We start from the raw sequence: 24,289 nt of genomic DNA, 5'->3' as shown, positions 1-24,289 counted from the left end.
AATACTAAATATATTGATTATTGATGATCTAGGGTTGTATGCATGATTTTTGGTTTGTAGATTAGTAGTTTTTTGAGTGTTTGGTAAAAACTGATGCTGGATAGAATCATAATTGCATGTTAAAACAACTGTAACTTGATGTTAATGATGTGTTGTGAAGTGATTATTGATTCTATGAAGTAGTAGGTCGAGTCTAGTTTTTAAAGAGTATGAGTTTGTAATTTTTGAACTTGTGGAAGTTAGTTATTATTAATTTACAAATCTGTGCGCAAGTCTGATTCGGGAAGCTTTCTTGTAGGCTGTTTTGTAATTAATATATCTCACAAACGACAAGACCAACTGAGTTGATTTCACTTTTGGAAGTTAATAATTTGAGTGACGAATCTATCTCAATTGTCCTTGCATTAATTGGATTAATCATGTAACGGGAATAGAAAATAACTTTTTGTTGCGCATGATAATAACTACTGTGTGCTTACTGTGTTGTTTTGATCCTTATGAGAAAAACGTATGTAATAAAAATATTTTTGGAAACCTAGATCGGTTTTGCTTCTGTGATAAATCTTTAGTGATTTTATCTACATGTATCAATTAATCAATCATGCCCAGTAAAATCCCACCGACAGCAAAGCTATAAGTAGGGTCTGGGGAGGGTGGGATGTGGGCACACCGTACCTCTATCCAAAGGAATAAAGAGGTGGCTTTCAGAGAGACCCTCGGCTCTAAGTACATGTGTATGAAGCAAAATAAAGGAAATCAAAGTTTAACCGTTATATAAAAACTACTACTAATTATAATAATATTAATAATAAGATCACAGTTTAGCAGCTATATAAAAGCTAATAATAATTATAATAATAATAATATATGTAAGGGAAATACCATTATGGTATGTGACCTAAATAAGTTAAGTCTAAGCCCTTAGGTATTCAATTCTCTCTAAAAATCCTTAACTTTAATTCTACTTCTCCACGAATTCCTATCCTCAACCATGTCCTCGGAGAGGTTTAGGTCTATCAAATCATGCCTAATCTACATGTATGGTTAGTGAAATTGAGTAATCTTGACGTGTTAAAATCTGTCTCGGTAACTAGCTGCTGAATTTTTTGATTTAACATGAAAAGTGATTATCTTGCCGATGTTTGCTATATGTTTGACATATTTGCCCTTGTGGTAGATATTTTACTGATGATGTACCATAGTAACACTTAACACTATACTTTTTTTACAATGTAACTTATCACCAACGTGTTTGTCGAGTCGCACTTGTTTCAAAAATGTAACACAAACACATCTCATGCATAACTTTTATGTGTCGAGTCTAGAGACTCACTCGTAGTTCAAACACTTAGAAATCTCATTTTTGTTTTTAGAACACTAGTGAGGATTTCTGTGACGCACGCTTTTCTCGGATTTTTGATAACTTCGCAAACAGTGAGTTTCACGGCCCCTTTTACTCTTTAACTCGTTTATTAGGGGGAGATAACATACTCCAAAACTTTAGATTTTGTTACTCTTTATATATCACTTGTAAGGCTAAGTGGCAAACAAACCAACTAAGTCCTTCTGAACTATCGAACCGGTTAATATTGGATAATAGAGAGTCACCTTTGAGTAGTACTAATGGGCTTGACAAACCCCACCCAACTCTAAACTCGACTATGGGTCGAGTGGATGTAATTTTGGCTAACACATTACCATGGTCGTGGTTGACATGGTGGCAAGGCAATCGTATAAACAGTCAGCTTCGGTGTTGAACACTTAGTAATACATGCTTTATAGGTTAGCCACCTATTGATATATAATTGATATAACACTATCTGGTAACGCTAAAACGCAAAGCTTAATTTACGTAAACCTGTGAACTCACCAACCCTGTGTTGGCACTTTTAGTATGTTTAGCTCAGGTAGCCGAGGCGGGCAAGCGGTATAGGACATGCATTCACATAACTCTATTGTTTTAAACTTTCTTTAAATTTTCTCATGATAACTGTTGCTTTAAGTCGTCCTGTGTGGCGCAACTATATGCTTTACAGTTTACTCTTCTGCATTTTCACTTAAGACTTGTACTTCTTGGTTGTTTTTGAAAATTTTAATTATGGTGTTGATATAACTAATGATTCCGATCCTGTTAGTTCACACCCTCTGACGGTAAAACTCCTTTAGTGGATTCTGAGGGTGTGACACACCTGAACTCGGTTACGTTCACCGTAAACGGTTATTCCTTTCTGTAGCTGTGTGCGACTAACTGTATAACAATTACACGTATCAATTAAATATCACTACCCATATCGTGTTTCTAGTTTTATTATAATCATCAATGAATAGGGGTCCGGGGACAGTAGGGATGGCAGTGAAACCCGAACCCAATGGGAATACCCGATGCCCGACATAATTGGGATGGGTCTTACCCGTCCCATTAGGGTATGGGACGGGTCTGGGATTAGTTTTTAAATTTTTCACGGGTCTGGGATTTCTAATATACTCGATTACCCGACCCGATTACCCGATAATATGGACCCGTTTACCCGATTATATACCCGATATAATTATACACACACACACACACATAGTAACAATAAAAAATGGTATTTGTGTTCAATTATCCTTTGTGTGTCCTCCATGAATATTAAAATTATATATTATGTATATATATATATATATTGTATTACATCCCGCCACTCACTCATCCTCTATAAACTACGTAGATCTTTTTATATATTTTTTGGTATAATTTTCTCTTTTTGTTGAATTGAGTGTATCATGAAACTAGAAACATAAATTTTTTGTGTTGTATTTTCAAAACCCGATAGAAACCCGATGAGATTTGAGTCGGACATACTCGACGGATATTTTTAATAAACTAAAGGGTATACCCGAAACCCGTGGGTATACCAGATACCCGATGGGTATTTACCCGATAAATACCCGACGGGTCTGGGACGAGGTTTTATAATCGGGTCCGGGTCTGGGAATACCTAGACCCGTCCCAAACCCGACCCATTACCATCCCTGGGGGGCAGCGCCCCTGGCAGCAGGGTTATAGGGGCGGCAGCCCCTAGCAGGGTCCAAGAGGCAGAGCCCTTGGATGGGGTCGAGCTGCCAGGTCAGCTTGAAAAAATTTTATTTCCATTAAATGTCTTAACACAATTTTCATTAGAATTCTTAATTTATTATTTTATTTGCTAACTCATATGGTTCGAGGCCTTCTTTGTAATTAATCGAATTTATTCTAAGTCTAGTGACCTTTCTGTCATTCTTTCAAAGTCTAGTTCGTTATTTAGTTCCTTAACGAATGGGGCTCATTCGTTACTTCTTGACGAATGGACCTTTATAACGAGTTGACCTTTATAATGGATGAGGGTTCATTCGTCATTCTTTCTTAACGAATTAACATAGCGGATGAGCCTAACGAAGGATGGCTCATTCGTTAATTCTCCATAACGAATGGGGTTAGTTCATCACTTTTCCTTAGCGAATGGGTATAACGAATTAAGGCTCATTCGTTAATCTTCCATTAACGAATTAGGGTTAGGTCAGAGAATGTCAGAATATTCTCTGACATTCCCTTTAACCTCGTACGTCGTTTTCCGGGGCCGCCTTTCCGGTGCCGTCATCGCCGAAAAACCGGGATCTCGCCGGAAAAGCAAGATCTCACTCGTTTTTCACCATTTTTTCGTCCCGTGCGATCCAGATCTGAGCTAGGGTGACCCCTAAGCTCATCTTTTGATCGGTTTATACCCGATTCCATCCAGATCCCGTGACTTTAACGGTTTAGGGTGTTGGCCCGTCGTTTTTCGACTAGATCTAGCGGGTTTGGATCCATATAATATCATAACGTTATTACCTCAGATCGATGCTCGGGTTTTTTTTGGTTATTTTAACTAGAGAGAAGAGAAAGATGAAAGAGAGTTTAAGTGTGTGTTTTTGATGGTGTATGGAATGACTGGAATGAATAGATTATGGGTTAATAGAGGTTTATATATCATGGGTCATGGGCTTAAGCCCATGGTCTTTTCTTTCTTCCTTATTAACCCAAGTCCATTACCCATATTATTTAACCCAACATTAGCCCGACTCATAATAACTCATATTTTATTTTATTAACCGAAACGAGAAAACGGGATGTTACAAGTCTTCCCTCCCTAAAGAGGTTTCGTCCCCGAAACTTAACATTACTGAAACAAATCTGGATAAACGCTGACTTTGCGTGTATGTTAGATTTATTGCAGGTTGAGTGAAGAATGGCTTACTGCTTGGATGTGCTCAAGACTACCGGGAGCTTCAGCGACTACTAAAGTTTTTGGGATCTATAATCCCATGTAAACTTTTGACTCATTGAAATAGTATAAAAGAGTTGGACGTATTCCGCTTTTGGCGATTTGCTCAATTAACAACTTCTCTATAATATATAAACGATTACCTCGGATGTATAGTTCGAGAATAATAGTTTAATAATTTATCTATATCAAATTATCTAGCTTCAGAACTTAGTTTGATTAAATAACTTTTAACATTAATTGAATATTTTATTGTTAAAATATTACTTTAGATCTTAAGTTTATAAAATCATACTTTTTTATATTGACGTTTATTCTTGTAGAAGAAATCATTAGAAATCGTATTTATAAACTTCTATGTTTCCTCTTTTAGAAGAAACATTATTTATGTAAAATGATTTCTTTTATTACTTCAAGCCATTTGGCTCGTATGACGTTTGGTGTAGCATGCTTTGACCTAATAGGTTCAAACACTCTTATCAAGCTCTCTAGGAAAGTAAACAGGTCTTGCAGTTGATTGTGATTTATACGAATTACTTTCCATAGACAAGATACTCGACTACTGGTATTGTCATCCTTCCAGTTACTACATGTCTACCATGTATTTTTGTTTAATTATTTATAAATATCCTTGATATAAAGAGATTAGTGTTTCTTCCTTTAGAATAAAGTCAGGTGACAATAACCTTTGTATGTAAAACTTTATATTTTTAATAATCAAGAAAAATATATATTTTTTTGTAAATATTTATATATAAAAGCTTAATATATCTATAAATTTTTCAAGGTTTAGGCTATACCCTCGACTAGGGTCTAAGCTATATATTGAAATGACTTAAGCATAACTCCTACCTTAAAACGAGTATAATGCTTAAGGACGAACGAGTAGCACTTTGATTTACGTCCAATGTCGAGGTATGAAACTTCAAAACACCGTAGTGACGTCAGGACTCCAACTCAGTGGCACGAACTTCTAAAAAGTGGGATTGCTTGGTATTTTGGTTGCCACAAATGAGGAGCCCATGTTCACTATTTATAGTCATCCCTGATCGGACCGTTAATCACCACCATTCGCCACATGTCATTCTTGTGATGACTCGTGGTATTTGTTGGTGACAGGTGGCATTCTATATTGATTAGTCACTAGCCACATGTCACATTGTGAGCAGGGCCGGTAGGGGGGTGCGAGTCGGACCGTCAGCCGAGGCACATAATTTTCAGGGGCACACCGGGCCGAACAGTTATAGGTGTATTTGATTTTGTATATTATATTTAAGTTTTTTTTACATATTATTTGACTAGGTTACGTACCCATGTGCAACACGGATTGGGATAAATAAATTTATTTAAACGACATTGTAAGAAATACAAAAAATGTTTTAAACTGTTTATATAATTCTGTATTCTACGGTATATTAAATTACATATCATACAATATGAAAAAATATATATACATGCCGGAAATGCATAAATATCCAAATATTTCTTTTTGATTACAAATAAAATTCAACTTATTTAATATTTTAATTCATTTGAGATTAAAGCAGTGTTTAAAAACTGGACAATATTGGCCGTCCAACCAACGAATAAATAAATAAAAATGGTTCGTTGTTCGCAAACCAGCTTTCAAACCGAAAAAGCAACAACCGGGATAACATTAAATATGTTTAAAACTGAGTAGATGTACATAATAATTCATGCACCGCCAAATAATAATAATAAGTTGGATGCACTACCTTGTCTTTTATAAATTTTGGGTTTTTTTGTTGATTTCTCATTTGAGTGTTATGGGATGAGATATAGTTTTATTTAGAACCTTGAAGTGCCAAGTGACACAAAGATGGTCCAGTTAGGTGTCAAGTGACATAACCATATTTTTGTTTGTTATATTAAGATGAGTTTTCATTTTTTTTCTTTTTATAGCGGCACTAGAATATGCATTGTTCGTATTAAAGACTGTAAGAAATATAGCTATTTAAATGGAATTAAAACAAATGTGTTTGGTAAAGTTAAATTTTTTATTTTTATTTTTCAAATTAAATTCATGTTAAATTAAATAATAATGGAATACCATTTGAAATGTATGACAATGCACTTGTAGATGCATCAACTGAAACATTAAAACAAATAGGTACAATCTTATATGTTAGTTGTAATATAAAATAAACACATATCCCATAAAAATTTAATTAAAAGCAGATAAACGAATGATACTTTATTGTATAACTCCCGTTAGAAACATCATTCTCCAAATTTATAAGATGAGTTTTTGATCTTTTAGACATCGCCTTATTATTTGACAAAATAAATACATTTATAAAAAGGAATCATATGAATGGTAGAAGAAGTATAAAATAGTACTAACGATGAACTGAAAGCGTAAACAATATGAAGAAAATTAAAATTGACCAACCACCTCCTACAGTCCTGTTTGGTTTATACAGCTCATAATTATAAAAAACGTAAACCAAACCGTTGATAAGGATTTTAATCAATTTTTATAGGGATACCACCTTTATGTTATTGTATTTGTGATGAGCGGACATTTTTTACAAAACAACTTCATTTTAATATTCTAATTTAACGCCTAATTAGTTTCTATTTTATATAATTATTTAGTTATGGAATAATGAAATAGTTCCTGCATATTTTTTAGGGGAGCTATAAAAAAGTTATCATCCAATAGATACATGTAAACTTTATATGAAAACCACGTGTAATACGATGTTTGTAACCCATGTATAATATATATATATATAACACTACATAAACGTAAACAACTGATTAAAGGAGAATTTCATTTCAATATGGTATGTTCGGCCGATTTAATGGTTTTAAAGGTAACCAAGAAGAAACCTAGTTGGTATACATATAATTCACATATGCTTAAAAGTGCGAAGAATACAATATTGATATATGATGCGCAATAGAAAATACGTAATTGGATGTAAGATTTGTTGTAATTAAGGTAAACTGATTGAAGAGAAGCAGGGCTATGAAAGGCTCCTCAGGTTTTTTTTTGAGTACGAACACTATCAAATAAAGGTGTTTAGTACTAAGTAGGGGTGTTCTTCGGGTTTGTTTTTCGGGTTTCGGGTTTTTCGGGTCGGGTTATTCGGGTTTCAAAGTTTTAAATCTTGACCTGAAACCCAACCCAAATATCTCACGGTTTTTTCGGGTTTGGGTATTTTTGGGTTGAGTTAATCAGGTTTCGAGTATCTTAGAAAAATACACAAAATCAAAAAATATTTAAAAACTACAATGTTAAAATTAAAACAACATATTCTTCTTTGCTTATAAAGCAAATAATCAAATAATAAACTAACCTGACTTGATAAAACAATTTAAAAAAAAAGAGTAAACCTAACTCGAACCATAATCGTATTCAATCGGGCGTGTTTGGTTGTTCGATTAAGATTGCTATTAGTAATAAACGAAAAACATAAATTAATAATAAGTAATCGATCCATAATATTTAGAATGACAACAATCGATTAGGCCAGATTCTAATAACTTTAGTGGCTAAGACTTAACATATTATATATAAAAATATATTTAATTTCAAAACAAAAAGTTTATTCGGGTACCCGAATTACTTCGGTTCGGGTTAGTCTTTTCTCGGATTTGGGTTCTTCGATTAGGGTTATTTCGGGTTCGGGTACGAGTTTTTTCGGGTTTCGGGTAAAAGTGACACCCCTAGTACTAGGAAATGAATGAGACCAAAGAAATTTAGTTTTCGTTGTTGTTGTTGACGGAAATCACTAATAAAAATAAACAAATTTTATGGTAACTAATATCTACTGTATATTTGTTGTCTACGTAATTAGTGATACGTAACTTAAAGGAAATCACTAATTATTAATTGATAATGAAAATTTTTTTCTATAGAAGAAAAAATTTAAAAACAATATTATGATTACTTGACGACTAATTTTATAATTAAATGTTAAAAGTTAAGGAATAAATTTAGTTGTGTATATGGAAAGTTTTAATTTCTTTATTTTAATTTAATTAAAAATACTTATGACATAAAGCTTCAAAGATAGGGTGACACATGGTAAAATATTAGGCTAATTAGGGGTAATATGGTTCAACAATCATTTTTATTTATTATAATAATAGATTCAATTTGATTTATTATGATGTATTTTTTATTAGAGAAAATAACTGTTGTATGATCATTCTTGTGTTTATACTACGTTGATTTGCTAAAAAAATAACTTTTACTTATTATTATTTCGTTATATAAAATTTCTTTATTGAACTCTAGTTAAAAATTTTAAGTTATGATTCTTTTTATTAATTTAAAAAAAAATTGAGTGTTTTTTTGTATGGCTACAAACCCTTTTCATATTTCTCATTTTTGTTCATCTTCGTATAATAACATGACCCATATTTATGTATGCATAGCATGTATATGCTTATTTCCTTAGGCTAAGGGGTATACCTCAGTGAGTAACCCCCACTGGTCCGACGTGGCAACCACATGGCAGCCCTCATGCGAGAGGTCTCACTGGAACACACTCACCCCATATTTTAGTAACGCGTGACATTACGCTACTGACAGTGGTCAGTATGCTCAGTGATACCTCATTCTCCTCTCAACCAATCATATATTATTTCTTTTTTTTGTTTTTTAATTATTTTTATTATTAAATAATAGAATGGTGGAAAATTATAAAGAACGGTGTATTTCCATTGTTGAATGGTGATATTGTATGATGGGGGAAAGCTGCTGTGACGCAGACGTTTTGAATGAGAGAAATGGTGTTGAAGAGTGCATACCCCTTAGTCTTAAAATCGAGCCCTTATTTTGTTTGGGCCCTAGCTTCACCCTCCTTCTATATTGGGCCGGCCCTATGTATATGCATAGGAACACATGCATAGAGGTGCACAAATCGGGATTTTCAAACCAGGGTTCGGGTATGAAACCGGGTTCGGGTATGACCAGGTATTGGAAAATCGGGTATTGCTAATAACCGGGTATTGTCTCTAAAAACCATACCTATGCATCGGGTTCGGGTCGGGTATATAACCAGGTATTCTAAAGCTGGGTATTTGAATACCCTAATTTCGGGTATTGAAAAAACCCTATTTGTGGGGTTTTTCGGGGTTTTTCGGGTATAGATTGGATTTTTTAATACGTTGCACATTTTAGGGGTATTTTCGTGTATTTTAAGGTATTTTTCGGGTATACATCGGGTGTTTGAAGTACCCGGTTTCGGGTATTGAAAAAACCCGGTTCCGGGTATGGAACCTGTTCAGGTTTTCGGGTATCACCGATTACAAATCGAGTCTGGCTTGGGTTCGGGTTTTAGTACCGAAATGAATACTCTATCCGTACCCTACGGGTAGGGTCGGGTACAGGTTCGGGTATTAAAAAACTGGTTCCAGGTTTTTATTTCGGGTCCGGTTCCAGATTCAGGTTTTTTTATGCACCTCAGCACCTCTACACAGGCATGCGATTCGAACATGTAGTGTCATGTTTATATGTTACAACTTACAAGGGACAAATCGCTCGAAACCATTATAAGCCTATTTTTTAAAGTACATAATCACAATTAGAAACCTATTTTATATCATTTTTATTTTCAATTTCATAACCATCATATCTTTATTGATCCAAAAAATTATAGATAGCCATTATAGACTATGGGCTGGGCCCGATTATATTAGCACGAATCCAGTTGTATAAAATTGTAAATAGACCAACTCAACGTATCGACTTACAAATAAGCTAAAGTTTAAAATAAATTTACCGCAAATGTACCTTCTATATATGTTTCCAAATGTAACTTAAATATAAGTTACAACCGTAACATTATACCCCACAATTGCATCACCAGTACTAGGATCAAGCCAATATGTTTGAGCCAAAGCATACCCGCGCGCAAGACAAAAAAGTCCGGTACCACCAACTATAGTCATCTCACCGAACCGCTTGCATTGCGGGGTTTAAACTCAACAGGCTAAACGAACTATCTTTATAGATCCCATCAATGAACCCATAGTTTAAAACCATAATCAACCCGAGCCCATCTTGTGCGGCTTGACCATACATCCCACGAGCGTGTCCAATAAGCTTGGAGTTCTTGTCGGGTCCTTCGGTCAACGGGTCGTCAATCATCATGAGGTTACCAAACCCGCCAAGTGAGTTGGTTGATGATGACTACGGTTGAGCCACCTTGATTGCACTTGGGTTGCTACCACTCAAGGTGTCATGGAAGTAGAATTGCATGGTTGTTACGACTTGTGAACCCGTGTCTGCGCGCTTGGCCCAGCTCACGTCGTTGGAGGTTTGAGCCAAGGCTCCAGTGGCTAAGAAGACAAAGAAGATAACGGTGACCATGGGCGCGATCATTTTGTGTGTGTGTGTGTTTTCGAAGTTTAAGAGTTCTTTTTATTTATAGTACGTGAGGCATGAGGGAGTTGGTAAGGGTGGGTTCAATAAATTCAACGGTGGTTCAGCTAAAATAGACTAATAAGTAAGTCATGGGGCTACCCTCTCACCATGGAATATGGGTTAGAAGTTCGTGAAATATACACACACATTATTCGGGATGAAAATTTTTCCCGAATACTTATACTCTTACACATATCGTAATCGTGCTGAATTAGTCTATTCAATACAGCTATCGGTATCAAGACTTTAGGAGTTTTGGTATTCGGTACTTACGGGTATGGGTATTTCGGTATTTGGTACTCGTTTGGAATATGTAAAGGTTGTATAGGGAGCTTTATTCCATATATAATGGCTAAAAATAGATTCAACCGTTTATTAATCATATAATCGGCTCTTGAAGTTCATCGACGTTTGGTTTTGGTATTATCTTTTCGTTGTGGTTAAGGGTTTCTATATAATGATTTGTTGGCCCCAAACCAATTTGGTACCGGTCCCGTACCGGTACTCATATCGATTAAGCCGGTGTGAGTTCAAAGAATGTTTGAAGAAATCAAGTGTATTGAATCAAACATTGGTCGAAGATCCAATCGATGGAGCGGAAAAATTGGCTTCATTTTAAGATGTTGATTTGTTAATTATATGTACTTATTGGTTTCTAACTCGTTGCTAGTTAGTTGTGTTTCTAATTATATATATAATAATTACTAGGTTAGGAACCTGTGTATTATACGGGTTGGATAATAAAAAAGGTATAATTGATAAATATTTTTAAATACGTTATATGATTAAACTTACATATTACATATAATAATGTAAAATGAAAGGTTCATAAATCATTAAAATTACAAATAAATTGCAAGTTTTATATATATAAATAAATTGCTACAGCTTTATTGAAACATTAACAAACCGTCAAATCATACTTTGTATAGCAACAAAGCATATACAAATCATATATAATTTTTTTATTTAAACTAATTGCTAGTTTCTCTAACCATTGATGAGACCATCTGATTCCCAATTATTGCGTCTACTATAACATGCAATTCACAACAAAAAATAACCAAACTAAGCATGATTTAATACCCAACAGTTGTCTCATTCATTCAATTCAATTTGTACATTCATAATCAGTCAAATAGATCGAAAAAGAGAGAAAAAAAAGAAAGAAAGATTGGCAAAATTCATTTTAGCTCGATTTCAAAACAATAAGGCTTTTGTATTCATATGTGACACCCATATTGCTAATCAAAATACTGGACAAGGAGTGTTCCGGTTCCAACCGGTCCATACAAAATTAGTCACTTTGACCTTCAACCCAACCCGCTTATGTTTTTGATCTTGTAAATAAGACTTTTTGGTCAAAATAACCTAGAATAATATGATCAATTGGTTTCTACCCAACTTGCTAATGTTTCTTATCATGCTTTTATCATGGTAACATCCAAATTTGTCATTGACAAAGGGGATCTATTGCAAGAAACTTGGAACAAAATATAAATCAAGAATCAATATACTTCATGTTTGTGAGAATAATAAATAAGTCATTTGGGCAATCATAATTCATAATCAATAAAATGGGTGGCGCAACAAACATGACTTTATAATATTAATCAAACTCTATTAGTTGTAATCCACAATAAGGGTAGATAAGGAATAAATATGATAATGATAAGGCTAGATAAATGTTTTAAATCTTAATTAAATTTTAGTTTCAAATTAATAAATTTAATTAGAAATTATAGGTTAATACATGAGAGTGCTACTTGATAAACTATTAGGCCAACTAAGAGGTTTGTGATTTAACAAACATTTTTGTTTATTATAATATTAGATAATACATATCTGTAGCGTTCAAAAAAAAGAGAAAAAGAAAAAAAGGAAAAAAGTCACCCTATGTATCAACGAATCTGTTAGCTTAAAGTAGGTAAACCGGAACCGATATACAAAGAAAACCGTGCTATGTTGTCTGGTTACTTACCTACTCCCTTTTAGAGAATAATAATAACGAAAATTGTAGATTTTGATTTTGATTTTGATTTGTTACATTTTTAATTTAAGTATAAGTTTTAGCAACCAAATGATGATATCATTCATCATGTGTATAACTGAAAAGAATCATTTATTATAATGTGGTAGTTGGATTTAAAATAAGAAAAATATGGACTTTTGGTGATCTTGATGCATTATAAAACTGATGCACGCTATTGTAACAATACGTTACCGTGTATTCGGTATGTTCAACGTGACTTATGAGAGTTAGTATAGTGTTTGAAGAAACACAGATCTACTCCCCTGACTGGTCTTAGATTCAATGAGTCCACAAGGTAGGATACGGATAACTGTCAATACGATATGAACCCAATTCCCAAAGTCCAGTGACGTGAACCTACAAAGCAGACACTGTGAGCTCGCTACGGGAAGGACAAGAGGGGGGGGGGGTCTTCCCGTAACCACCCTCCAGCGTGAGAATAAGTACAATTCTGATGAGGATAATGCACTTGAGTAAATAGTGAGAGTACAGTGAAAGTGAATGAATACCTTAAGAAGATTGGACACGTGTCCTCGTATGATAGGTCCAATTTATACGTTGTATGTGCATGCATAACAACCTGGACACGCGTCTCTAAGAGACTGGTTGATGAATAACCTCCTGGCCATGTGCACGGTTATAACGCCCTTGCCAAGTGTCCTTCATTGGTTGGTCGAGAGATCACGTATTTCTCAAGAAAGCATCTTGGTAGATCTTCTAGAATGTTATTAGTTAATGACAGCTGTCCCGATGCATTGCCTCTTGGTCCTTTTCCGCGGACGGGTATCCCATCTCGCGGATGACTCTTAAGGGTGACAGGATGCCTCCGCATGCGTCATGCAAGTGTTTCTTCCTCATACGGTTAGGCGGGTGATCCGTATGTCCCGCGGGTGCTTTGTGAGGGGCTCTCAGCTGACCCGCGGGTAGTACTTAAGGGTATTTGGATCTTTTTGGTACCTTACCTCTATAAGTCCCCCCAGTCCAGTGTTTCTTCCGCGTGAAGTATTTTATGCGGGTGAAATTTTGGACTTAATGCGTATATGGGGATTTTTTATTTTGCAAGTTGGTGAGAAATATGTTTTCTTGCTGTGGATAATCATGAAAAAGGACAAGTTGGTCACTCGCAGGCGCGTGGGCAGATGGCAAGACATGTATGCCGGCTGTCACTGTACTCGACTGTACAACGTTTTCTCTTTCTTGAATTTCCCACGCGACGTGGCGCCTGTTTATTGGGTGGTCTTTTCTCTCTCCACTGTTCATATCCCATCGCATTTATTGCGATGAGTATAAATATAGGAGGTTAACTTGCTCTCAAAGTTTTATTGCCTTTGAATTCTGATTATCATCTTGCTTTCTCTTGCAAAACTTCTGACTTACCATTTGATTTTTATATAACCGTTCAATATTCCATCAAATCTTACTGCAATGGCAAGTATTCAATCTGAAATTGATGAAGTGGAGGTTCGATGGGACCAATCTGAATATCATAAGTTAATTAATACGTATGGTATTATACCGGAGTGGGGACCGGAGTTCCCCTCTACCGGATCTATAGCTAGTTTTCCGCCTCCTAGCAAGATGGCAGTGTATTCTGATTTCTTCGTCTATGGAAATTTCCGTTTACCCATGACGAAATTTTTCATAAAGGTATTGAGTGGGTATGGGATACATTTATCCCAGTTGCATCCACGTGCCGTTATTCGAATTCGTCACTTTGAATTCGTGTGCACGGCTCATGAGATGGTACCCCGTCTTGACCAATTCGCTGTATTTTACCGAAAGGTCAACCACATAGGATGGTTTACATGCTAAGCTATAGCCGACAGGGGTATCGGTTATGAAACTGAAGGAGGTTCCAAGGATTGGAGGAACAAGTTCTTTTGGATTTCTGAGGACGTGGTACCGAATACCATGGTCCGACGTCCGGCTAATGAGCCACTCCCCAACATTGTCACAGTTGCTCATGAGGGACGGGAGTAGTTCCCAATCCTAGTTTCTAATCCTACCCCAATGCGGGTACTTCCCGAGGAAGCCCTTGTGTGGGCGGGTATGAGCCGTTTATGGCCAACTCCATATATGGAGCCTGTTTTTATTGGCTTAGATAATCGTGAGTTGCCTTCTTTCTTTCATCTTTTATTTTTGGATTTTATGACTGACTTTTATGTTTCTCTCTCCAGGTCCGGGTCCTATGCTGAACGCTCTATTTGATGATAGAGGTTGTACGAGGAAAAGCATCCGGGATGCAAAGGACACGCCTGTCCTTGAGAAGACCAAGAACAACTTTCACTTTCCAACGAAAGTGCGGGCCGAACCCGTAGTCTCGGACGCCACCTTTCAAACATGTGTGTATGTTCTAAATCCTCTTCCTCTTAATGTGCTTACTTCTGATGGGGTAATCGTCATTCTATCGTCGAGTGACGATTCCTCGACCCAAGAGGAAGAAAGCTTTGACGACGCTTATGAAATTTCATCTGTCTCGCACCTGTTGGCAGAGTTGGCACAAAAACGATCCTTTGGCTCATCCCAGGCCAGTGATGCGGTCGCGAGTGCCGTTGGTACTCAAGATGAGCCGGTGACCAAGAAGCAGCGGGCACGTCGTCCGAAGAAACCACAATCCATCCTTGCGGAACGCCTGAAGACGGTGACGGGTACGTGTTCTATTTTCTACCCTTTACTGCTTTTTGAAACGTGATTTAATCGTGATTTTTTTTGTTGTGTAGATCCGTCGATTGTTGGGGATGATACGTCAGAGAAATTGCCATCACAAACCTCAGCATTCGAAAAACAGCCATCTCCTGAGAGGAGACGAAAGATAAGCCTTCTACCCCTCCCACTGAAGTAAATGTGGAGGGGTCTAACCTTCAGTCTGAAGCTAACGACTCATTAGACTGTCTGTTCCAGTCTGGAAACGTTGCTGGTTTCCAAGATGATAACCCTACGGTCAACGAAGAGGGTTTCAGGATTCACGAATCCCCGTCTCGATCTCCACCTCAATTTTTCTCTACTTCCTCACCCTTGGCTGTGGGTGCGAGCGGGAGTTTCCAGTTTGGACCATCTGTCCATGCGGTTGGAGGGGGTTCGACGCAAGGTGCTCCGCAACTGTCCTCTTCGATCCCCGTATGTCTTGAAGCTTCGAGTTCTCATTATTATGGGAAGGCAAACTTAGGAAGAGACTATGATCTGTTTGTCCCTACCTGGGACATTGTCAATGGGTCTCGATTTTCTGACCCCGGGACCTGCATGAGCTTTGTGAAACATTGTGTGACACCAGCGGAAATTGCGCACCAATGTGAACGTTCCCTCCATGACCTCCACACCGACCTATCTGTTTCCTTGGCTAACAGTTTGGCCTGTAGCAAGGAAATCTTACGCGAATGGCGTGCCATGGGCGGGAAGTTAGGTGAAGCTTCTCAAGCCGTTGAGACTGTGAAGAAAGAGGTTGAGAAACATCGCTCAGCAGCGAGTTCAGCGAGGTTGAAACAGTCTGACGCCGAGGCTGCCCTTAAACAAGAAAAAGATCAGAGTTCTGCTGCTGCTCAACAATGGAAGGAAGCCTTGAAAGGAAAAATGCCGTTCTTGAAGCTGCCCGGGCTGAAACTCAAAGGAAGAAGGATGACTTGGCGATGGCCCAAGAAGCAAATTGGGCTCTGGAAAGCCAAGTGACCCGCCAAGACAGTCGGATCCAGGAGCTCGAGGCAGAGTTGAAGCTGTAGAAGGAGCGGTCTGAGCTTAAGGACAAAACTGCTGCTGAAATGCAGTCTGCTTACGACTCGTTGCTGCAATCTCGCTCGGAAGCGGAGGCTCGTGCCTCCGAAGTAACCAATGAATTACAAGAGCTTCGGGACAGGGCAGAGCATGCTGAGCGGGATAGACAATGGTTCCTCAACCGAGGGCTTGATTCCGTGAGTTTCCCTCATAAGTTGCTTATTATATACTTCATGTTTACAATGCTAATATACTTTGTATTCTTTCGTCAGGTCATTCGCCACGTTAAGGAAAGTACTGAGCTTACTGACTGTTTTGTAAACTTAATGACCGCTTCGTCTGAAGCTGGCCGCGTGAAAGGCTTCAATGAAGGGATGTGGTATGCTCAATCTGGTAAAACCTTTGAGGATCACCCCCTTCATGGCCTTGATGTGAAACAAGAATATGATGTGCGGGTTAAGAAGTATGATGGCTTGATCTTTCACTTGCAAAATATGCTCCCGGAATTTGCGTCCGCCAATGATGGCATGCAACAACTAAGGGTTTATTTGGATGCTGAATCTGAGGACGCCTCGTTTGAGGATACTTCACCAAAAGCACCGGAAGACATACCGGCTTCTGATCCATAGAATAGGCGTAGACTTTTAGAACTTTGTAATTGTTCTTCCATATTTTGTAATCGTCCTTTGAATAGTAATGGAAAGAACTTTTTGTCTTGTGATTATTATATTTGTTTGTAAGATAACATCTTTGCAAGATACTTTTTGAATTTTGAAATTGTGCAAGTTGGATGACGTGGCAGAAAGAGGGACCTTAAGGGACAACTGACAAGATGTGTATGACAACTTTTGACAGCCTGTTCCCACTTTTTTGAACCTCCCGCCTGACGTGTCAATCATCCAACGATCCGCAATTTCTCTTTCTTCTGTCAGTCAGACGGTCGCATTTATTACGATGAGTATAAATAGGTCCTTGGTGTCTCCAATTTAGGGATGAGCAAAATCGGGATCAGTACCAATTGGTACCGGTATCGTACCGGTACCGGTACCGAAATCGGTACCGATTGGGTACCGTCGGTACCGAATCGGTACCAAAATTTTAAGTTTCGGAATCGATATGGTACCGGTATTTCCCGATTTTTTACCTCCGGTACCGTACCGGTTCCGAACCGAATATTTCGGTACCGGTACCGATACCAAGAATTAAGGATTTTTGGGATCGGGACCGGTCGGTACCGGTTCGGTACCATGCTCATCCATACTCCAATTCATTCTTATCTCTTTCAAACTCTTCTTCTTTTAAACTTCCAAATCTTAAAAATTTCTTACATACATTCATCTCATTGCAGCTGAGAAGAAGAGTTCTTCGGCGATTCACGAGGTTGTCGTGAATATGAAGAAGAAGGACTATGACGATGTCGTTAATGTATACGGTTTAGCGCCGGAATGGGATCCGGAACGTCGGATGACGGTTCCATCGTTACTAATCCTCCGACGGGGAAAGTGGCCGTGTGCACTGATTTTTTCACGACGGGGAACTTTCGGTTGCCCATAACAAAGTTTATGAAGGCCATATTAATTTCCTATGTTCTACATTTGTCTCAGATTCATCATTTGGGAATGCTTCGAGTTCGACATTTTGAGTTCTGCTGTCAGGCTCACGTCATTGAGCCTACAGTTGCTCGGTTCGCTGTTTTTTATAAATTGACGAACCGCGGCGGGTGGTATGGGTGGTCCTCTACCAAGAAGGGTCCTATTGGTACTAAGTGGTACCAGAGCCTTTATGAGTGGAAACCCAAATTTTTTTGGATTCGGGAGGACGCTATCCTATTCACGATGAGTCGACGTAAGGCTACTGACACCTTCCCCTCCATCATTTCTACCACCGAGATCGATCTTCCGTTGTATACCACGTTGACCAAGACGCCCACGCCGCTGCGGGCGATTCACGAGGGGGCGTTGGTACACGCAAAGGTGAGTCGCTTATGGCCGTTCCCCAACTTGGAACCATATTTTGAAAATTCTAACAAAAGTAAGGTTTTATTTTATTCTTTTAGATTTTCATTCTGTCTTCTTGACATTTTTCAATTACAGGTGAAGGTTCCATTCTTTCCTTCCTTCTGGATGGTGCGTCGGCTCATTTCTCCGCACGAGTTGTCGTTCCTTGAACGTACTCGACATAATTTTTTTGTTCTATACTCGCCGCGCGGAGCCTGTGGTGTCCGAGGCTATGTTCGCGAAAGGTGAGAAGATATCGCTGAAGGTGAGGGGATTCTTAAACCTCAACCTCTTACTGCTATGACTCCTAGAGGGGTGATAGTACTCTTATCTTCTAGTGAAGAATCATCACCCCGTGATGGAGATGCACTTATTGATACTACTGACTCTGCCAATATCTTACCCTAGACAACAGGTTTGACCCGCAAACTTGGTAAGGCCCCGGTTGAGAAAGCTACGGTAAGTGGCGATGATGCTGATGTCACTGATGACGTCATTGCTGAGGACGAGTCCAAAATTGTTGATGAGGGCGCGTTAAAGCTGCTGGGAAGCGCAAGGTCCAACCTACCAAGGCTGCCCCGCCCAAAAAGAAGAAAAATAAGGTTGTACACTTGGAAGCTCACCTTCAAGAACTTGCTGCTAAAGACATTTCCTTTGGTAAACTGTCTTGGCCCCGTAGTTGTATTCAATATGCTTTCTAATTAAAGATCATTATTCCTCAGTGGCTTTGAAAGACTTTTCTGAAGACGTTTCAAGTATGAAGAAATCATCCTCACTTCAACCTCCACCGTCTTCACCACCCAACACTTCTGAGGAGCCAATGGCAAAACTGATGATTTTCATATGTCACCTTCCTTTAACGTCCATCGCTTTATAGATCAGGGAGGTGTCAGTGCATTTTCATATGGGCCTCAAACTTCTCTATCTCCTCATGAGGAAGACGCTACCCCGCATTGTCCGCGTTGGTCGCTACGTGAAAACTCAACGCTAAACGACGTTGACGTATGTTTTGAATATTTGCAGGAAAGCCTTCCTCCCGCAGAGAAGGGGCGACAATGTCGCTGTATCCGCCAAGAGCTGTTAAAATCAAACTCTTATCACTTGGCGAATACTATGTCTACAAACCAAGAGATATGCTGAGACTAGCTGGCGATGAACGAGGAAAGGGATGACTTGGAAATTAACCTTCTTGCAGCCAAGAAAGAAGCCCTTGGGGCTCTGAATGAGGCTAGGGAGAGACACCAAGCTTTGGAAGCTGAGAAAGCTAACCGTCTTGTTGCTGAGGAAGCCAAGGACGTTCTCCAACAACAGTTGGACGAACAAGCGGAGTTGATAAAAACCCTTCAAGCTGAATCAGCAGCTAAAGACAAACGCTTGACCGATCTTGCCGCCAAAAGCCGAGAACAAGCTTTGGAATGTGCCGGCTATAAAATGGAACTTGTTCGGGCTAAGGCGGACAAGTAGTGGTTGATGGCGAAAGGGATTCCCAAGGTACTTGTCCAATCTTTGTTGTAGGTAATCAACTGGCTTATGATTATTCATGTTTAAGTTATTCCGCAGGCTATTGCTCACGTTCGGGGCAGTGACGAGCTTGGAGACTGCGTTGCCCTCCTCTTGAATGCGTCCAAACAAGACGGCCGTCAGATAGGTTTCCAGTAATGCTATAAATTTGCTTAAGAGAGAAAGCTTCCGGAGGAACATATTCTGCACGACAAGGATATTGCTGCCATTCTTATCCCACAGACGAAAACTTTTGATAATCTAAAGTTTTCTTTCGTGGAGCAAGTATCCGAGCTTGCGGACAAGGATGACGGACTAGAGCAGTTGAAAGATCTCCTTGGTCCTGACGTGAAAGATGAGGAGTCCGAAGATGAAACAAATAATGATAATGCGGAAGGCGAAGATGCCGCCCCATAGATGTAGATATATCTTCGTTGTAATCATCCTTCCTTTGTAATATCTTTTGATCGATATTAAGAAGTTTGTTTTATCCGGTACACTTTGTTTTATATGCTATAATATAAGTGTTTTGTCGGACCTTCGTTTTTGTCAATAAAGGATTACAAATGGACGAAATAACATGAGATTAACATAAAATTTCCATAGATTAAGCATAAGCCATATTACAAAAATTGAAATTACATAACTTCTGCTAGTCTATTTGGGCACACAGGCAAAGGTAAAAAACAATGGAAACTGTTATATATAGCATCTCTTTAAGTGTGCCACATTCCAAGTTTGAGGAACCTCAGTCCTATCTAACTTCTCTAACTTGTAAGCACCATTAGATAAAACTTGCTTTATTTTATAAGGGTCTTCCCAAGTTGGAGCCAACTTGCCCGGAGGCTCCTGGCTAGAAGCCTCATTGTTGCGGAAGACAAAGTCTCCCTCATTGAATTCACATTTTGGACCCGCGAGTTATAATACTTCTGAAGTTGTCGCTTGTAATTGTGCTTGCGGATCGATGCTAGTTCTCTTCTCTCCTCAAGGAGGTCAAGATTCATCCGGAGTTCATGATCACTATCCTCGATCAACAAAACTCTTGCCGATGGAATCCCAATTTCGGCTGGGATCATGGCCTCAGTGCCATAAGTTAAACTAAAAGGCGTCTCAGAATTAGTGGAATTCTTTTGGGTGCGAAAGGCCCAAAGTACATGGGGGAATTCATCAACCCAGCCCGTCTGTTTAGTTTCTAACCTTGCCTTAATCCCTTCTTTGATAGTTCGTTTGGTTCTTTCGACCTAACCGTTTGCTTGCGGATGAACTATAGACGTGAAACTCTGAATAACTTGGAGTTCCTTCAACCATTCCTGTAGTCCGCTATCAGCAAATTGGGCCCCATTGTCACTTACTAGTTCCTGCCAGTGTCGAAGAACACATATTGCGACCGGTAGTGACCGAAAAGAGCAGTAATTATCAACGGATTCTTTTTGCATGGTCCTCCTTTGATTCGAGGAAAAATCACAGGCTTCTTTTTCCATTCCTCATCTAAATATTCCTTTCTTTTTCCTCCAACCCATCGTCCACCCTGAATCATATGAATGTTCAAATCTTTAACTTGCCTTTTGGCTGGGCCCTGGCTATCCCTTGCGGGAGGCTTGCCAGTCCCTGGTCATGTGCCTTCGACCAAATGTTCAAGTTTTCCATTTTTAACAGCTGCTTCAATTTCATTTTTAAGGGCCACACATTCGTTCGTGTTATGTCCAATATCATTATGATACGAGCAGTGTTTTTTGTTATCTAGGAATGACTTCCTTGGTAATGGTTGAGGTTTCCGGAAGGTCAAATTCTCAGTAGTGATGATTTCTGAGGGAGTTTTTGAAAATGGAGTCCAATTGTTAGAGGACCGAGCTGAAAAATTGTGCTTATTCTTATTGCCAATAAGGGATCTTGCATCAAATTGCTTTGGTGGTTCCGAAGTTGGCTGTAATCTCGACCAAATTGTTCCCTTGGCCTGTCTATTTGGTCTCGGGGTTTTGAACTCGACCCTTGGTAATTGCTTTTGACTATTGGAACCCAAAGTTTTTTCAGTTCTTGCAAATAACTTGGCTGCCTTCATGATTTCGTCCCAAGACTCAGGCATTCCGTCTCTTCCTGTGAGAGCGCGGATCAAAGCATCACTACGAACGTTCTTGCGAAATGCTCCTCTCAACACATCCTCGCTCACCCCACCAATGCTAAGGCTCTCGTTATTAAAACGAGTAATGAAGTCTTAAATAGACTCATTATTTCGCCTTGCAACATCCAATATTTCTGAGGGATCGCGGGTATGTTTCTTTTGTTGACTGAAATGCTGAGAAAATTTTGCTACAAAGTCATTCCAACTTTTAATCTGTCCGCCTGGTAACTTTTCAAACCATTCCCGCATAGATCTCGTGAATGTTAATGCGAACATGTGGCACCAATATGGAAGAGTCCAACCACTGACTCCTCCAACTACCACAAATCTCAGCAAATGGTCGCTCGGATCTGTCATTCCATTATATGTTCCAACAGATGTTGGGATCTTTGCATTTATTGGAAATGGAGCTGTTGCGATGCTTGAAATAAATTTTGATTTCTCTGCAAAGGATTCTGGACGATATGGTTTAGAAAAATCATGCTCGACATTACTGTAATACTCCGCATGACGTACAACTGGTAGTGGGTAACTAGTCCCTCCATATGAAGGGAGTCTGCTATCCCCGCTGTAATAACTGCCCTCAGGACGATACGTTGAATCATGTCCGTCCAGCTCATCCTCAAAAGATGGAACCCGCATATCTATGCGAGGGCGAGGACGCAACCGTCGGATCTCGTCCAAATTTTGCTCCATTGGCTGATTGTATTGAATGTGACTTCCCCTTATGGGAGGGGAAACAGATCTCCTGGGAGAATCATCATATGTCAGGGTACGAGCGTGAAAACGCTCATTCCGCACCCTACGTTCATACTCAGTTTTCAAATTATCTTATTGAATGCGAAGCCATTTGTCCGGAGACAAAAGTCCTTCGGATCTGGAGCTATGATGACTAGTTCTTCTTGGATTAGAATCGCCAGAATCTTCTTCCAAGCCTAACTCCGAGTGAGTTCGGTGGGCGTCCCTCATAATTCGTTCCAGATCTCCCAGATTGGAACCTCCTGGGGCTGTAACATGTCCCAGGTTAGTAGGGGTGGGACCAGTTGGTGTGATGACATACCCTGTGTCTACCGGAGTAGCACCTACTAGTGGAGTGAAATGTCCCCGAGCTGTCGAACCACCTAAAGTAAAACCTCTAGGGTTTACTGCATCGGTTCATGCAGTAGGATTCGTGATTCGAGCGAAAACAGATGTTGCTCCTTCACGTGTTTCTGGATTGAAATCACGTGAAGACTGCACCTTGTTCTCCATCGGCCCTTTAGGTAACTGATTCATTTCCTAAAACGAAAGGAAAAAATTTCTTGCTGTTCTAACAAAAACACGGATGGCGCCAATGAAGAAACACAGATCTACTCCCCTGACGGGTCTTAGATCCAATGAGTCCACAAGGTAGGATACGGATAACTGTCAATACGATATGAACCAAATTCCCAAAGTCCAGTGATGTGAACCTACAAAACAGACACCGTGAGCTCGCTACGGGAAGAACAAGAGGGGGGATCTTCCCGTAACCACCCTCCGGCATGAGAATAAGTACAATTCTGATGAGAATAATGCACTTGAGTAAACAGTGAGAGTACAGTGAAAGTGAATGAATACCTTAAGAAGATTGAGAGGGTATTTATAGCCGAAGGATGTGGGAAGGTGATTGGGCCGGCTGTCCCTTTGGAAGATGCTCTCGTAACCATCTGGACACGCATCCTCGTATGATAGATCCAATTTATACGTTGTATGTGCATGCATAACAACCTGGACACGTGTCTCTATGAGATTGGTTGATGGATAACCTCCTGGCCATGTGCACGGTTATAACGGCCTTGCTAGGTGTCCTTCATTGGTTGGTCGAGAGATCATGTATTACTCAAGAAAGCATCTTGGTAGATCTTTTAGAATGTTATTAGTTAATGATAGCTATCCCGAGGCATTGCCTCTTGGTCCTTTGCTGCGGACGGGTACCCCGTCTCGCGGATGACTCTTGAGGGTGCTAGGATGCCTCCGCATGCGTCATGTAAGTGTTTCTTTCTCAGACGGTTAGTTGGGTGATCCGTACGTCTCGCGGGTGCTTTGTGAGGGGCTCTCAGCTGACCCGCGGGTAGTACTTAAGGGTATTTGGGTCTTTTTGGTACCCTACCTTTATTATGTCTTAATTATGGGTGTGCTTAAGATGGTTGGAGTTCCTTTTGCCTTCCGATAAAAACAAAACTAAAGGTGTCAAGGAAACTTACAACCGATCGGCTCATTATATCATCCAAG

The 24,289-nt window shown here is 39.1% G+C and overlaps 1 pseudogene; it reads right to left on the bottom strand.

The window, feature by feature from the left end:
- Positions 1 to 9,996: 9,996 nt before the first annotated feature.
- LOC143571394 (dirigent protein 23 pseudogene) lies at positions 9,997 to 10,641 on the bottom strand (annotated as a pseudogene).
- Positions 10,642 to 24,289: the final 13,648 nt, after the last annotated feature.

The sequence above is a fragment of the Bidens hawaiensis genome, unplaced genomic scaffold (genome assembly GCF_021521415.1).
Source record: "Bidens hawaiensis isolate Kalapana, Puna unplaced genomic scaffold, B.hawaiensis_p1.1 tig00025371_1, whole genome shotgun sequence".
NCBI classification, from domain to species: Eukaryota; Viridiplantae; Streptophyta; class Magnoliopsida; order Asterales; family Asteraceae; genus Bidens; species Bidens hawaiensis.
The sequence above is the reverse complement of the archived record's forward strand: the minus strand, read 5'-3'. Positions and strand labels throughout refer to the sequence as shown.